Here is a 16,992-nt window from a genome sequence, read left to right on the forward strand (position 1 = left end):
TGAAAGGACTTGCACTTGAAATTTCTTCTAGCGTATTCTCTACAATTTCTTCTAAATATTTCTTTCCAATATTTTCATCAAAAATATATTCTTCAATAGGCGTCTTTACAAAGCTTTTCCAACATTCTCATTTAAAAATCTACCACTTAATATTGTTTGCATTCATTCAACGAAGTAAAGTTAAATGCTAACCCCATTGCTTCTCGCAGAAATTCTCCTAATTTTACATTATTTAGAGAAACTTGTTCATCAATGTCTTTACATATAATTTTAGTGTAGTGGCTAGTGCAAAATTGTATTGTCACGAAATCTATCTGCTGCGCAGCATTACCATTCAAAACTTGTTTACATTTTACCAAGTATTGATAAATGTTTGCCATTCCATTAAATTCGGCTAGAATAGCATTAATAATTGCATAGCTGCAATCCGTTACTACTCTTTTGCATAATGGCCATCTCAATTTATGGGCTTGGCATTTATCTTTTAAAAAATGTAAAAAAGAGGCAATTTCAAAACTTGTGTGATTGCACAAAATAGCATCAGCAATTGGCAGTATCTTTTTACATTCTGGTATATGTGCAATAATTGAATATAGAAAGATTCGTTTATTTGAGCATTTTAAGGGTTCCACAACGCTGCCTGTGGCGTCAATCCGAAGAGTATAATTTGCTTTTTCTAGTAACAAGGCCTCAAATTTGAATAACATTTCTATTCTCTCTAAATTAAATAAAAAAACTTTTAGTGGAGTAGCTAAATACTGTATAAAATGTATATAATTTGTTTCACTCATAATGAATGTGCTTATAAATGGATGCACATCATAATCAAAGTGGGCCTTGGCTTCAGATCGAATTTTCCGAAATGTAGATAGAGACCTTAAATTTTGTTGTTTTCCAACGAAACGTAAAAATTTTGACTGCTGATTGATTACCTTTTTCTTATACAATATTGCCTTTTTATTAAATAGTTCTGCTTTAATCAGTTGTCGTTTCGGACCCCTAACTTGACAATATTTGTGCAGGCCAAATTGGTGTTGAAGTTCTTTTTGGACCGAAACACTTTGCAAGTCTCATTTTCCAGGAATAATTTCAGTACGAACGTACAACAAGCTTGATCGTTACAATAAGCATATGCTACGAATATGTTGCCATCACTGTTAAACCTACTGGATCGTATATTAATGTCACACACGTTATTGGATGCCTCGTATGGCTCTTGCAAAAGTTTCTTTTGACTAAAAGTATCATTTTGGTTGGCTATGTTTTGAACACCTTTGCACGAAAATTCGCAATCAAAAAACTTACAATCTTTGAATGTAATTTTTCTTCTCTGTTTATCCGCAGATAAACGTTTTACCAAACGTACACTCCTGTTGGATTTTTCATTAGGACTTGCGGACTTTCGGTACTTCTTTAACAAATCCACATGGAAATCTTCCTCGGGTGTACCGTTTAGCTCGTCACAGCTAAGAATAGAACTCTGAAAAACGAATGCATCGTTATAAATATTTTGGATATTTCTAGAAAAGTAAGTGTTTGAAATTGTGATGTGATCAGAATATAATTTTTTTCTTTTAGATCTGAAACACATTTAGAAATAGTAAATACTAAATTGTATTCCTGTTTTAATACAATGGATACATACTATGTTAATAGTAAAATCATTTTTGCGTTCTAGAAATTCCGATTCATTTTCTTTATCAATCGCATTGTGGCTGTCTTCCACTATCAACATTGTTTCTAATGGAACTTCCGACACCTCAATGACTTCAATCGATTTAGTGGGATTTTCAAATATGTTTTGGTTGTCACTGAAAGAGTTATCTTCAAAAAGGTGTATATTCCTTTTTTTCCATTTTTTGAAAAATAATTGTGCTCCTCCATAATGTGGCACATTTATTATTAGGATGGACGTCAGATTTAAGATCCAAGGCATTATCTTCTATAAGAGGCCATTCTTCCACAGAATCGACTGATGTCTCTAGGACTTCTCTGGTATCTGTACATTCTGAACTGAGGCATTTTTCAATAGCCGTACTTTCTGCCATTGGTAATACGTTTGGCGACACAATTTTTTCACGGCACATTTCATCACCAGGATGATTGGCGCTCTAAAGCAATGCCTTCCATAGGAGAACAATCTTTCAGAGAATCAACTGATGTCTCTAGGGCTTCTCTGGTATCTGCATCATCTACCACTGGTAATATGTTGAGCGACATTTTTTTTCACCCAATGAATCTTTTTGTTTGCCTTTTTCAATTAATTGATTCGCATAGTATGCGATTCTTTGGCGATTTCTTTTGTTATTTTTAAGTCGCCGGTATTTTGCAACATTAGTAACTTCATTTACTTTGTCAATTATATTTTGAAAATGACCACGTTCATCGCTATAAAAATATGTTAGTTGTTCTAAGAATTTATAACTTTTTAACAATTCTTTTAAAGAAATAATGAAGCACTTCAACATTTTAGATTTTTATTTTTTGCATAACTTGGGAAAAACATGCGTTGTTTATCAAAACTCAAATACAAGTGGAATTTTTTCATATTCAAAAATTCGCTTCGTTTCATATTTACCAAACGAAATCGTCGTAGATCAGGTGGTCCATTCCGTTCCATCCCGTTTACTTTTCCAGTACAGTTTGCAACGTTTTGCACAGTATTGCATTGAAGTTTGTTATATTATATACAAATAATAATTTTAAGATAATTCGTATTACAAACGAATATCAAGTTTAAGAATAGTTAATTTTATAGCGTGTATTTAACGATATTAAAATGTATAACATTTGTATTTGAAATCATATTGGAATATCTATGCAATGCCATTTATTAAATTTGGCATCACTTTTCTTATTGAAAAAAGACGCACTACTATGTTTCAGAAATTTTTTCGTTTCATTTTTCCGCATCCTTTCATGTTTCCAATATTGTTTTCATGGTAGAAGAATACAGGTCGATGCATCAACATTTGTGAACATTGATATGTCCAAAATATTTAAATATTTCAGAGGTTCCTTGAGTAATTTTTCATTCAATATTTTTAATTTCAAAAAACATTGAAAGTTAATTGCCATGTGTCGATGCGGCTACCTGTATCATTTTATGATGATTGGATTGTAGCATGCTACAATGAAGAAAAGGTGGACTGCGTTGAAAAATGTTGCAATTAAAGATGCCTACCTGTATGGATTGTAATGTCGTAATTTCTGTCAAAACAAATGTAACAAGTTGTTTATTATCAAATAAAAAACAAAACATGTTCTATTTTTCTCTAAAGATTTTTTTAATTATTTTGTTAAGGACTCAACTGGATGGACTCAAAGGAATCTGATTAGCGGCCCCAATGCCTTCGAGGAGAGTCCACTATAGTTACAACAGGCTGACATGATGACCAGTAATCTGGATGAGCATGGCAATCAATTTGGGTTTTAAAACTGTGCCTAAATAACTGGCAGTTCTCTAGAATATAATGCAATAGTTATCCATGAGAACTGCGTAAACCTATGGTAAATGGTAGTTACCGATGAGGATATTCATTAAAGTCCTTCCAAACTGCACCAAAAGAGAAGTTACTCTCAATCTTGCTAGTTTAAAGGAACTATTATGATTGAAACTAAATGTAAGATTATTTGATAATTTTTAATACATTTTTTAATATATATTTTTTTCAGGTCATACTCACATACCTCGTAGAATATACCTTGCAATTTTCAGAAGTTTGTTATTTAAATGCCTTTCAGTTGTTACGTAAAGCCCGATTAATGACCGATTTAAATTCCCTGGCCAATTATCCGTTGTTTTGAGAGCAAACTCATTAACCGGTGTCATGTTCTAAGCAAGAATTTCGATGAAACCTCTAAAGGTTCAATTAGGTGTGCCGTAGCAATCACCATACCAATAGCTTTAATCACATCTAATGTTATCGATTAGCGGCCAAAGCCATACACAATTGTTATATATAATTTCTGCAAAAAATTTCAAATATAGAAATGTATAAATCAAATATAACAAGTTAAAAAGTATCAGTCGTACTTTGACATCTGTTATGATTATGCAAACTCTTACCCCTCTATGGAGTGGGTTGTCCATTTCATACCAGACCTAAATAAATACGGTATAAATGTTGCGACGTGACGGGTTCTGTCTATATTGGTAACTTCATCATAAAATCCATATTCAACGCAAGTTTCTGGTTGAGAGAAATATTCGGACATAGCCAATTGTAAAGAATCGCTGACTTGTTTCTTAAGTTATGACAGAAAAAGTATTGAAAATTGTGACCCTTTTTGGGTGATGTACCAGAGGGGGTTCTTCACAACAGATCTTGTGTTAGCAAAAATTCGTATATGTGAAATTTAAAGAGAGTTGAATGCTTATCTGGCTTATTTTGAGAGTTTGTTTTCCCAAAATCTTGAACCCTGTGGGGGGAGGTACCAGAAAAAATGGTATATCTTTATAAGAGATCTTGTGTTGGTGGAAATATTGAGATGTGCCAAGTCTGAATGGAATCGGATGTTAATTTCGCATGGATATTCAAAATGTTGAACCTTTGTGGGGGAGGTACCAGAAGAAGCGGACTGATATTGCCCATCTCACAACCCGATATATATATTTGACAAAATATTACGATGTACCAAGTTTGGACCAAATCGGATACTCCCTTCGAGATTTATCGTGCGTACCAGCCAGCCAGACAGACAGACGGACATCGCTAGATCGAAACCGTTATTTCGACTAGGCACGTTTTGACCATATCAAATGATATATACTCCCTCTAGCCATATGGCTGAGGGTACAAATATAACAAGTAAGCAAAGGCTATAGTCGTGCGGGGCCGATCATGTAATACCCTACAACATTACATAATGGTAGAAGTCCCCTTATGTCCAAATCCATTTTGGAAGATTTCGCTTTTGAAATTGTGTTATAGACCTTTTTGACTAGGGACATATGTCCAATACTTACGCAACCCGTCGTCCTGTTAGTTACAGTTAAATATAATCCGATGGTCATCCAAAATGATACACTTCTTCCCTGTCCTTTACTCTCTTCTCATGCTAAATTTCGTGTCGATTGGTTTCAATTGTGTGATAAGGAAAATTTTTCTGTTTTTGGTACATTTGAACCCCTAAATATTTTTCGATCATCTCCAAAAGCAAGAGGCCCCTCTGTATCTCTGAATTTAGTCCCATCTATATGATTTGCTTGTCTATGATATTTGGATATATTCGACAACGAAATCAGCACAAAAAGCCAAAAGTTCGCCTTTTTGTGTACTTTGGATATCGTCTGTATGTTATTTTCAACTGTAAAATGTAAATTTTTGTTTTTTTTTTTTTTTTTTTCTCACAAAAGTAGTGGTCCATTCTGTCCGCTGTCCTAAACTCTAACTTCATGCGAGATTTCGTGACCTTTCGTTTCTATTTGTGACCTTTATAACGGCTGCAAAATCAGGAAATTTTTCAGTTTTTGGTCCATTTCAAACCCTAAATATTATGCGATCATCTTCAAAAAAAATAGGGTTCTATTCTAACATTAAGCCCAACTAAATTTCGTGAGGATCGGGCCATAATTGCGACCTGTAGAGTGATTACAAATTAACATGGACAGACGGACGACGGACATCGTAGCTAGATCGACTCAGCTCGGCGAGATAGGAAGATCCATATATACTTTCCGATGTGGGAAATCTATATTTCGAGGTGTTACAAAATTTTGGGTCCAATCAAACTTATAATACCCCCAACACATAGTGTTGCAGGGTATAAAAAGTGTTTTTGTCTCTATAAAAGGAGAGAAATAATTTGTTAGCTTTAATTTTTCAATTTTCTGTTTTCAATATAATTTCGTTGGTAAAAATTAATATTTTTATCAGACAATTCAGAGCTAAATTTGCACCAGTATTTCAATTATGATTCATTAAAAAACAGGTAAAAAATCTGTAACTTCGTCCGGGCCAAACTTTTAATACTCTCAACCATTTGGTACAAATTTGACAATTTTCAAAAAAAAAAAAATAAAATCTAACTATGCGACGACGTAGGCCTGCATTTTTTCAAAAGTTAATACAATATTTAAATGCGAAACTTGAAGAAAAATCGGTTTATTAAGTAGCTAAAATCATCAAAATATCGAATATAGGGGGTACCGTTATATGGGGGCTATATGAAGACGTGGACCTACAAAATATACATGTGTGCAAAATTTTAGCCTTCTATCTCAATTCGTTCGAAAGAAATCGTGATTACAACAGACAGACGGATATGGCTAAACCGCCTTAGAATTTAACGCTGATTAAGAATATATATACTTTGTTGGGTCTGACATGAGTATTTCGAGGAGTTACAAACGGAATGACAAATTCATATACCCTCCATAGTATGGTGGAGGGTATAAAAACAGGAAAAGTCAAAAGTCGGGCGGGGCCGACTATATGATACCCTACACCACTATACATATTTAGTAAAACTCCCGTTGATCATGTCAATTATTAACATTTGGTTTTAGACCAGTTATAATTTGGTTTCAGATTGAACTAATGTATAGAAGGCATATCTAATTGTGAATCGATTTTCTCTAAACTGGAAGGAGACATTTTAATCTTTTATACCAAATAACATTGCTATATGGGTGCATTGTTGTGGAGGGATAGATCTTCTCCCACCCAAGTTTCCCAATCCCTCGTTGCGATGCTGCCAGCGATAAATTTTTGCCAAGAATATTAAAGCTGGAAGGGCGTCGTTATTTTACGGTTTTCATTGCTGAAAACCAAAACCATATGTAATCAACCTGCAAAAGAAAAGAAAATTATGTTAGTAATGGGAAATAGATGTCGGATATATATATAAATTATTATTATTTTTTTTTTTTAAATCCCTAAGCGCTTTGGGAGCTAAAAGGGGGGAAAAAGGGGAGGGGATAATTGGCGAACTCTCTTTTGGAGAGACTTTGTCTGTGTGCCTTCATGTTATATTTGCGATGTTGTTTATTTTATGAACCTGATGAACATATCATGCAGGTGTTCCCAGTGATGTTTGGCTATGAAATCTTCGACGGTGAAGATTCCATTGAAGGATTTGTACTTGTTTCTGATGTTGTCATGTTTGGTGCAACTGAACAATATGTGTGAAATGGTTTCTTCTGCGTTGCATGTTTCGCAGTCTGCTGAGGGTACCGCATTCATTTTATAAAGGGTGCTCTTGCTGAATGTATGGTTGGACAAAATTCGATTCATCATCTTCTGGTCGTCAGGGTGTAATTTGGATTTTTTTGGGGTCCTTTCTGGTTTGGTGAAAATTTTGAAGAAGTGGGAATTACTGTGCTCTGCAATCCTGGAGTATTCTTCTGACCAGTCTTCCCATATTTTGTCTTGTATATGGTTTATTGCATCATTTATGGGCCATCTGATGTTTAGAAAGGTGCCTTCATTTTCTGCGTTTTTCGCTGCTAGGTCTACTGTCTCGTTTTGGGTTATATTGAGATGCCCTGGAATGTAATGCATTTCAACTTTGATCTGTGCGCTGTTTGATATGTGTACTAAGTCATCGATTAAATAGCTCTTGTGGTTTTTGGATTTTATTGCTTATATTCCACTTTTGCTGTCAGTTAATATTGCAATTTTGGTCAACGCGTTATTTTGAGCAAAGGTTAGCACTTGATGGATGGCAATTATTTCCGCTGTCATGGACGCAAGCTTTTTGTCGGTATAGAAGGATTTTAAGGTATTGCTGTTGATATGCAAAAATGCGGCTCCACTGATATTGTCTATTACCGATCCGTCGGTAAAGAAGATTTCGAAGTTCTCTTCTTTCAGTTGCGCAATTTTCTCATTTATGAGTTGATTGACAATTTGAATGTTCGCTTCCGATTTTTTAGTGGCAATACCTTTAAAGAAATCTCTAACTATGTTGATGTATTTTGAAGACGCAGCTGTCGCTCTTGTTGGGGCAACGTTTAGGATGATCTCATTGAACTTTCTTAGGGTTAGTGCATAGCTGGAATTAATGTTCCCTAATTTTTGAACCTGCTTTATTACAGGGAGGCCGTATGCTTTGCTTTTTATTAACTCTTTAGCTGTACTTATCTGAAATCTGTACCGTGGTGGAAGTTCGGCTGCCAATTGGTAAATGATTGGAGTTGGGGTGGATCTGATAAGGCCCAGAGATTTGCGAAGCCATCCATGAATACATGTTTTAATTCTTGTTTCTGCGGTTTTTGTCAGATTTGACAAGGCTGCTGCACCATATTCGATTTTGGGACGCGCAAAGGCTTTATAGAAATGGAGCGCCCTGTATGGGGCCACACCAAATCTACATCCGCTGAGAATTTTTAGGAAATCGCAGGTATGGTCCACTTTATACATGGTTTCATCAACATGGACCCTAGCAGACCCACTGGCTGTGATATGTATACCATGGTATTTAATACGGTTTGTTTGGTTTAATTGTTCATTGTTGATGCTTATGTCCAGATCGCGTGGCCGCCTACAGAAATGAATGATGTTGACTTTGCTCATGTTGAAGGTGAGATCAAGGTTGGCACATTTAGAAAACATATTATGTAGCTCTTGAGTTAACAATTCTTTGGCTTTGTTGAAAAGTTTATCATGACAAAGGATGAAAAAGTCGTCCGCAAACTGAAAAATGGTGGTTCTATCTGATGTGGTGTGATGCAACTGTGCTGTGTATATGTTAAATAACACAGGGCTAAGTCCGCTGCCTTGAGGAATACAATTTGTTATGGTTTTGGTACATTTACCCAATTCTAATCTTCTGGATCTCATGCCGTCGAATATCCATTTGATTATATGCATGTTAAAGCCTTTCTCGAAAAGGATTCTTGATAGTTTGTGTACGTTGGTGTTGTCAAACGCCTTCTCCACGTCAACACAAGCGCCAACAACATGATTTCCTGATTTCCTGAGGATCTCTACAGTATTGATGAGATCATTTATGCAGCATGAGGTGGATCTGCCTGGCCTAAATTCATACGATTTTGCAGGGATGATTTTTCTTTGTTCAGTGATCTCCAGGATTAGCTCTTTTATACCGCTTTCCAAGATTTTTTGCGCAGTGCACATTAACGCTATCGGTCTGTAATTGCATATGTTGCCTAGGTCTTTGCCCCTTTTTGGAATTGGCGTTATTCTGATTTTCCGCCATTCTTCTGGAAAGTCACCTTTTTTCCATATTTCTAATAAAATGTTATAGAATTTCTGTCTTTCTTCTTCTTTAAGACTGGCGATCATGCCGTAGGTGATATTGTCTGGTCCAGCAGCAGATCTGGAACTACGACTGGTCAAAAAACGTTCGAATGATTCCTTATTCAGTAGAGGGCGGTCACTGATTATATTTCCAAATGCGATTTCCATTGATCCTGTACTTGAATTTGCTTGTTCCGCTACTAGGTTTAGATAATCGATTTGTTGTTTCTCGTTCCACACGTTGTTGACGGGCTTTTCTTGACCATATTTTTTAGTGTTTTTGACCATGTCCCACATGTCTTTGGTTGAGTTTGCGGTGTTGAGCTGGCATTGAAAGATTTTAAAAAGTTTCCTCTTTTTCTTTGCTATTCTATTGTACAGCTTCCGTTCTGCTTCACCAAGGGCTAGAGCATCTGTCCATGATTTACTTCTGGTGTATCTTCTTCTAGCAGCCGTGCGTGCTTGGTAGAGCTCCCGAATCTCCTCATCCCACCATGGTTTCGGTACGTAGTTGTTGTTGGGGCCCAGTTTGATCGTGTTTTCTTGTATTATTGTATTGACCTTACTGTTGAAATCTTGTAGTGTGTCACCCACTGACATTTCGCCCATCTGCGACATAATTTTGGCATGTTGGACTTTTTTGCGTTTTCTTGGTACATTGGCATTGGCGGATGTTTCCATTAAAATGGGCAAATGGTTGCTGCTGGTGATTTTGTCGGGCAGGACTTTCCATGATATTGCAAAATTTGTTGAGTTTATGAAAGATAGATCAATAGCCGAATGTGTGTCATTAAGAGTGAAGGTGGGGTTGCCATCATTTAAGCAGAAGATATTGTATTCGTTTATGTGGGTTGTTATAATATGGCCCTTCGCGTCAGTGACTGAGTTGCCAGTGATTAGAGTGACACCACTTAGCCTTGATGCGGTTTCAAAGATGGCCTTGCTCATAGTTTTGAAGGCGTCTCTTTGAGTACTGGGCGGAATGTATGCAGTGATTATGTTTATGTTTTTCCGTAGATTGTGGGTTGTGATACCCATTATTTCGAATTTCGGGTCGAAACCGATGATACTGTAGGTGATATTGCGACGTATGGCGATACCAACTCCACCATATCCATCCGATCTCCCCTTGCTCAGAAAATTATAGTTGCATAGACTGACTTCCGCATTGTTTTTGACCCAGGTTTCGGCTAGCAGGGCTATGTCTATATCTTCGTTTTGTAAAAATAATTCAAGAAGATCCTTGTTTTCTTTTTTGTTGATACTTTGTATATTGTATTGGAGAATTTTCATTTTGTTATTTGTTATTTTATGGAAAAGAAGAGTAACGTGTTTAATTGGTTACATATTCTTGAGATGATTCCATCTCTTGTACTTTGGATCTCATTATGAAGGTGTCTATGTCAGCTAGCTGCCTATCGATCTTTTGCTTAAGTTGAATGAGAAAGCGCATATGTTCGTTTGTAATTTTGCCAGTATTATTTCCTTTGATGGTTCCGAGATCTGCTGAGATTCCAGATCTGCTGAGATTCCTCAACTTTATTGGGGTTGACTAGTGCCGTGCCGTTGCCGGATTTGTATACGTTATCCACTTCAAGTGCTTTTTTGTACTCTAACATAGTTTTGGCAGCGTTCTCTTGCTCACGTTGTCGATTTATGTTTACTTTTGCCACCTTGGCATAGGGTTGTTTGGCATGGATTAGTTTTGCCGACACCACATAGCTATTTATTGTTTCAGTCTTTTCTCCTTTACTTTTGTTGGACGACTTTGAGAGTGCCGGGAAATTGTCCTCTAGCTCCTCATCGAGTAAACTATAGCGATTTGAGAAATGTTTAGCGTACTTGATGCGAGCTTCGCCTTGGGACACATTCTCCATGGTCATGATTCTTTTAATCTGATAGGCTCTTTCCCTTGCCGGGCAGTCCTTACCGATGGGTGAGTGGTTACCTTCGCAGTTGGGGCAGACAATTGGGAGAATGCATGGTGCATTTTCTTCATGTCTGTGGTAACATTTACGCCATGAGCTAATTTTTTGCTTGCAATGCTGTGCATAGTGGTTGTGCCGGTAACACTTAAGGCACGTTCCAAAAGAGATGAAATGTTTAACGTCACGTTTGGTGAATTCGTACAGTCTTATCGTCTTGGGTAGATCGAGGCCTTTGAAAAGAATTTTAACCCTGGGTGTATTGACACGTACACCTTGTTCCATTTTGGTTACTCGGATCACCTTGAGGATGTCCACATCAGACTGGATGGCTTTTGTGAGTTCGTCTTCAGTGATGTCGACTGGAACTCCAAAAATGATTCCCATTTTCGAAACGAAATGTCCAAATATTTTTCCTTGGTATCCTGACTCCATCAATTTTTTATTGCCAGCTAGAATGTTCGCCGCAGCAGCATTTCTGCATACAACTTTGGCCCTGCCAAAGCCAATCTTGTTTACGTCTAGGACGCCAGCGAAACCTAGATCTTTAATAATTCTGGATAGTGCGACACTGTTTATGGAGGAGATCTTTCCGTTTTGGTCTACTTTGTCCACGTATACAATGTATGGACCACGATGATCAACATCGTATTTAAAATCACATTTACCACCATTATTTTTTTCTAGGTTTGGGATGTGAGAGTTTCCACCCTCAACAGAAGGTACGTTAAAATTGTCTTTGGTTTGGCCCATTTTATGATCTTCTGAATTTTTGCTGTTTATTTGGATTTCAATAATCGAGTTATTTCTAGAGGGTTCATCATCTACGCGTGGTCTTTTTTCTCGCATTCCACTACGGCTTCTATCCCTACTTTTGGGTGGTTGTTTGCTCTCCCGCCTATAAAGCGGAGGAGAGATGTTAACCCCCTCCTCCATTAGGATTTAGAAAGTAACGTATTGTCCGTTATTTACGTGTTCGAGAATGATCTCGACCCAGCAAGTTCGTTTCGGTTTACCCGCACACACACACACACTGTTCTGGAGTTTTTAGAATAGAGCCGAAAAAGTAACGTGCGTCTACGCACAAATACACACACACACAAAGTACGCCAACAGCAGCCCGGCCACAACGAACACCAAAAACACCACAATCTATCTAGCCAAAAACCACAGACTAATTGGGAATGCAATTTTGTTCCTTGATGGATTTTTCATGCACACTAAAAGGCACTGTGTTTGCACAGAATTATGCGCATTAGATTTTATAAATTTTCAACCAACAAAAAAGTTTTTGGTCTTCACAAAAGGTTTTCGTTTTTCACAAAGATCGAGTTTTTATTTCATTAATTGTTTTGATAGCTCGGTTTTTTCCGCAAAACGATTTGCACTCAACGAGATCTAGCTTACGACGTGTTTCCTCAAGTTGTATATATAAATTAAAATCTAAAAAATTCTTACCCAATTGCATGTGCGTAATGCTAGGAACACAATTGGAGCGAACGACGAATTTTTTCGCGGCGTATGTTCGTCGTCAAAAATAAAACACATATGTGTATATGGAAGTGCACACAATCACGGCACCGGCGAAAATTTCGTCGGTCGCCGCGAACTCAATTAGCTTTATTTCTATTTCATACGCCGGCGACCGGCGAACAAAACAGTACAAGGTGGCCATACTTGTACGAATTTTATGTGTTTTAGTAAATAAAGTTACTTTTTACTTTAAAATTTGTTATGGTCACTCTACTATCTGTTACTCGTATAAAAAAACATAATTAATTTGTTTATTTATTTGTGTACTTGCGCCTGAGTGAAGATGGATATCAGTGAATTTATAATAGAGAAGATGGACATAAGTGAAATTATAATAGAGAACGTAAAGAATTATGTGTTCTTGTATAATTCATTGTAGTCAACAAATGAGCAAAAAGTAAACAACTTCATCAGCTGTTTTTTAATTTCGTCGGTATTGTGTTAAATACGACGAATTTTCGCGGCTCATTTTGTCGCCGCGTAGGGCGAAATTCGTCGTTCGCTCCAATTGTGTTCCTAGCATAAGCGCTCAACGTTAGAGAAACTAGGGTAGGGAGTTAGAGGCAGAAAATTTACTTAAACATACGACATAGTAGAGAGTCGGTCGTATAACGTAAAGACATACGCTGGGTGAGACGTTGAGGAAAAACCAATGGAATATGAGAAAATTGGAAAATTTGTTCTGCCAAAAAATGACTTGGAGAACATTTTATATGCCAAAATATTCGTATGGGTTCCCACTTTCATTTGGCATTCACAGTTTTTTGGACGTTTTTATATGGAGGCTTCCAGAGCCAGATTCCCGTCCTGACCACCAGTGGAATATGAGAAAATTGGAAAATTTGTTCTACCAAAAACTGACTTGGAGAACATTTTATATGCCAAAATACTCGTAAGTACTCCCACTTTCATTTGGCGTTCGCAGTTTTTTGGACGTTTTTAAATGAAGGCTTCCAGAGTCAGATTCCCGTCCTGAGCACCAGTGGAATATGAGAAAATTGGAAAATTTGTTCTACCAAAAACTGATTTGGAGAACATCTTATATGCCAAAATACTCGTAAGGGCTTCCACTTTCATGTGGTGTTCACAGTTTTTTGGACGTTTTTTTATGGAGGCTTCCAGAGCCAGATTCCCGTTCTGGTCACCATTGAAATATGAGAAAATTGGAAAATTTGTTCTCCAAAAACTGACTTGTAGAACATTTTATATGCCAAAATACTTGTAAGGGCTTCCACTTTCATGTGGCATTCACAGTTTTTTGGACGTTTTTATAGGGAGGCTTCCAGAGCCTGACTTCCTCCTGACCACCAGTGGAATATGAGAAAATTGGAAAATTTGTTCTACCAAGAACTGACTTGGAGAACATTTTATTTGCCAAAATACTCGTAAGGGCTCCCACTTTAATTTGGCAGTCACATTTTTTTGGACGTTTTTTATATGGAAGAAAATGTGGAATTTGGAAAATGTGGAAAGTGGAAAATGAGAAAATTGGAAAATTTGTTCTACCAAAAACTGACTTGGAGAACATTTTATATGCAAAAATACTCGTAAGGGCTCTCACTTTCATGTGCCATTCACAGTTTTTGGACGTTTTTATATGGAGGCTTCCAGAGGCAGATTCCCATCCTGACCACCAGTGGAATATGAGAAAATTGGAAAATTTGTTCTACCAAAAACTGACTTGGAGAACATTTTATATGCCAAAATACTCGTAAGGGCTCCCACTTTCATTTGGCATTCACATTTTTTTGGACGTTTTTATATGGAGGCTTCCAGAGCCAGATTCCCGTCCTGACCACCAGTGGAAAATGAGAAAATTGGAAAATTTGTTCTACCAAAAACTGATTTGGAGAACATTTTATATGCAAAAATACTCGTAAGGGCTCTCTCTTTCATTTGGCATTCACAGTTTTTGGACGTTTTTATATGGAGGCTTCCAGAGCCAGATTCCCGTCCTGACCACCAGTGGAATATGAGAAAATTGGAAAATTTGTTCTACAAAAACTGAATTGGGGAACATTTTATATGCCAAAATATTTGTAAGGGTTCCCACTTTCATGTGGCATTCACAGTTTTTTGGAGGGCTCTCACTTTCATGTGGCATTCACAGGTTTTTGGACGTTTTTATATGGAGGATTCCAGAGCCAGATTCCCGTCCTGACAACCAGTGGAATATGAGAAAATTGGAAAATTTGTTCTACCAAAAACTGACTTGGAGAACATTTTATATGCCAAAATACTCGTAAGGGCTCCCACTTTCGTTTGGCATTCACAATTTTTTGGACGTTTTTATATGGAGGCTTCCAAAAGCAGATTTCCGTCCTGACCACCAGTGAAATATCAGAATTTGAAAATGTTGTTGTATCATAAACTGATTTGCGATGTTATGTATGGAATTACTAACTGGGGTATGAGAATTCATTATGGAACAAAATGTGTTTATTTCATGGACTTTTTCATTCATAATTTTATAAATTAATTTTGTTTTCAAATCGGTTCCAGGTTTTTTCTCTGACGCATAGTTGAAAAAAGGTATTAAATGTGAAATTTCGATGTTCTGGGTCACCCTGTAGTTTTGTGAAATTCGATGTTATCGATAGTTAGCAACGTTGCATCGACATTTCACCAAAACTACAGGGTGACTCAGAACATCGAAATTTCACATTTAATACCTTTTTTCAACTGTGCGTCAGAGAAAAAACCTGGAACCCATTTATAAACAAATTTAATTACCTGCGTGAAGTTAGCAACGTTGCTAACTATCGATAACATCGAATTTCAACTACACTACAGGGTGACTCAGAACATCGAAATATCACATTTAATACTTTTTTTCAACTGTGCGTCAGAGAAAAAACCTTGAACCGATTTGAAAACAAAATTTATTTATAAAACTATGAATGAAAAAGTCCATGAAATAAACAAATGTTTATTGTTGTTATTTTTTGGCCAATGATTATTTCTATGGTTTGTGTGTTTTAGCTTCTTGACCTTAGGTTTCATATACAAATTAAAACAAAATTATTTTATTTTGTATTTTATTCCCGACGTTTCGTCGCTGTTTTGGCGACTTCTTCTGGGGAATTCGTAATATAATTTTTAAGACGTGTTTACATAGAACATATAATAAACTACACTACTTAAAAATTAGTATCACAGTTTTTTACTTCATTGCCACTCCATAGCACGAACTTATGTTGTCAGTCTTGTTGTTCGATAATGAATTCTCATACCCCAGTTATTAATTCCATATATAATATCGTAAACAAGATTTTCACAGTCTGATATTCCACTTGTGGTCAGGACGGGAATCAAGCTCTGGAAGCCTCCATATAAAAACGTCCAAAAACTGTGAATGCCACATGAAAGTGAAAGCCCTTACGAGTATTTTGGCATATTAAATGTTCTCCAAGTCAGTTTTTGGTAGAACAAATTTTCCAATTTTCTCATATTCCACTGGTGGTCAGGACGGGAATCAGGCTCTGGAAGCCTCCATATACAAACGTCCATAAAACTGTGAATGCGAAATTAAAGAGGGAGTCCTTACGAGTATTTTGACATATAAAATGTTCTCCAAGTCAGTTTTTGGTAGAACAAATTTTCCAATTTTCTGATATTCCACTGGTGGTCAGAATAGAAATCTGCCTCTGGAAGCCTCCATATAAAAACATCAAAAAAAAAAAACTATTGTGATTGGAACAAAACTATTGTGATTGGAACTAAATGTAAGATTTAATTCAAAAATGTTTAATACATTTTCTAACAAACACTTCAATTTAAGACTTAGTTGACAAAGGTCAGCATGTATGGGTGTAAGTTGAGTATCGGATGTGAGAATTTTATCAATGGCATCGGACAGTGTTGTAAGACCTAGAATTCAGCGAGGCTGACCAACATTTATATTTGTAAACTGATGAAAAAATTCGTAATCTAAAATATAAGAAAAATAGTAAGAAATTCAAAACTGACTAAAATTCAGTAAAATTGTCGTATTTCTGAAAAGAATGCCGGTGTGGATCAGGTGAATGCAAATTGCCAAACTGTCACAATTTTTGAAAAGTAAGTTCCTTATACTTTTATAGTAGTATGGAGGGTATATTAAATTTGTCACTTCGAAATATACATTTTAGACTCCACAAAGTATTTGTATTCTTCACCAGCTTAAAATTCCATGTCGATTTAGCTAACCTGTATTTTTCTACCATGAGAACTGTGTGTAAAAGACTACAGGTAGTCGCATTGACACAGCTATTGGGACAATAAATTGTCAAACCAATTTTGGAATTGAAAATGTTAAATTAAAAATTATTTGCTTCCTCTTCTATTGA

The 16,992-nt window shown here is 36.4% G+C and overlaps 1 long non-coding RNA gene across 1 annotated transcript; it reads left to right on the forward strand.

Annotated features, from left to right (window-relative positions):
• The first annotated feature begins 3,456 nt into the window (after positions 1-3,456).
• On the forward strand, positions 3,457-4,026 carry LOC131805021 (uncharacterized). The gene is made up of 2 exons (XR_009343472.1): positions 3,457-3,623; positions 3,676-4,026. It is a non-coding gene; the product is annotated as an uncharacterized LOC131805021 (long non-coding RNA).
• The last annotated feature ends 12,966 nt before the right edge of the window (positions 4,027-16,992 follow it).

The sequence above is a fragment of the Musca domestica genome, unplaced genomic scaffold (genome assembly GCF_030504385.1).
Source record: "Musca domestica strain aabys unplaced genomic scaffold, Musca_domestica.polishedcontigs.V.1.1 5, whole genome shotgun sequence".
Taxonomy (NCBI): Eukaryota; Metazoa; Arthropoda; class Insecta; order Diptera; family Muscidae; genus Musca; species Musca domestica.